The sequence below is a fragment of the Atta cephalotes genome, assembly GCF_000143395.1.
Source record: "Atta cephalotes unplaced genomic scaffold scaffold00013, whole genome shotgun sequence".
Lineage (NCBI taxonomy): Eukaryota > Metazoa > Arthropoda > Insecta > Hymenoptera > Formicidae > Atta > Atta cephalotes.
In genome coordinates this window covers 4,454,702-4,456,260 of record NW_012130077.1, presented here as the reverse complement: position 1 = coordinate 4,456,260, position 1,559 = coordinate 4,454,702, and positions in this window count along the sequence as shown.

Sequence of the window (1,559 nt, the reverse complement as noted above, 5' to 3'; positions counted from 1 at the left end):
TTAAAAAACCTAAATATTTTTTATAAATTTCTAAAATGTCGATAAAGGTAAAATTGACATTAGTTCAATATTCATTAAGCTTATTAAGCTCATGATTGTGAGAATATACATCAAGTAAAAAAGTTAATATTAAATTGAAAAATTGCCAACTTATATGTGAACTTTATTTTGACATTTACTTTGGCAAATAAATAAATATAATTTGTGGATGTAATGGAAAAAAAGGAAAAGAGAAAGATGAAGATTATAATAATTAAAAGAAATAATTGTTGATTGCATTATCATGCATTATAGTATCGTTGAAATTAATCATTTCAAATTTAAAATAAACAGCGTTTCTTTGATATTTAAGAAATAATTCTACTTGTTAAGATTATTAACAATGAGCGTCTTTAAGAAATCAATACAACGAAAAAAAAAAATGCTACATTTAAAATGAGTAATTCAAGTTAAACGAAGTTGCATAATCTTTATCAATATATGCACGGTGAGTCTAGGCGCGAGTTCTAGTAACAGTTTCTTACTCTTAAAAGTATCTAATGTTAAAGAGTAGAAAAATTATAAAAGTACGAAGGTCTATAATCGTTAACATGAGAGAGATTCCGTGCGGCCGCTCCACTGCCTTCTTCTCGTCTTTTCCTAGCTTTGGAAAATATCTAATAGTGTAAAATATTATTTTTAAATAAAGCACTATTTTTTAATTAAAACTATTGATCACAATGTAACTATTGGTTACGATGTAACTATTTACTAAAATTGTTTGATTATAAATAGCTTCTTTCAATATTCGATACTATAATTAATAGAATCTTCCTTTATTTTAGATTTATTATTTAAATTTTTTTTAAATCGGGAGAGTACAAAATCTTGTATAACGCATAATGCATAAGAATATGAACTAATAAGAATCCTTCATTTTCTTTCCTTTCCATGAAAAAAAAGATTTTGAAAAGTTAATTTTTTTATGTTTTTATATATTATGCAATTATATATTATACGTTATGCAAAAGTATATGCTCCGACCTTTAAACTCTTCAAGCAAAAATGTTATTAGAATTTAAATCTCATAAAAATTTTACGACATAATATCTGTATAAATACATTATAAAAATAATGAAGATGTAATAATTTTATTTGAGTTGTAGAAGTGTGCGTCTTTTTGTTTTTAATATTTATTAGTTGAAAAGAAAGCAGTATCATATATTTTAATTCTATTAAATTAGAATAATTTTTTTGATAAGTTTAACCGAGATAATAATTTCTATTATAATTATGAGTACAACTTTTTTAAAATCAATAAATATACTTTTTTTTGTATATTAATGTGTTTTCTTCTGGCGTTATTTTTTCTAGACATTCTTTAATTAAAATTATTTTTAATATTTGATTTTGGCTAGAGATCTAAAACTAAAAAAGAACTAAAAAAGAGAAATTTGAAACAAGGAAATCAGCAGATTTTACTTTAATACATTCAGGTTCTTTGCGGCGTCGCACGGAAACATTTCTAAAAAGGAGTCAGTATAGGGAAGATAGATAGAGAGGAAAATGGGTTGATGGGG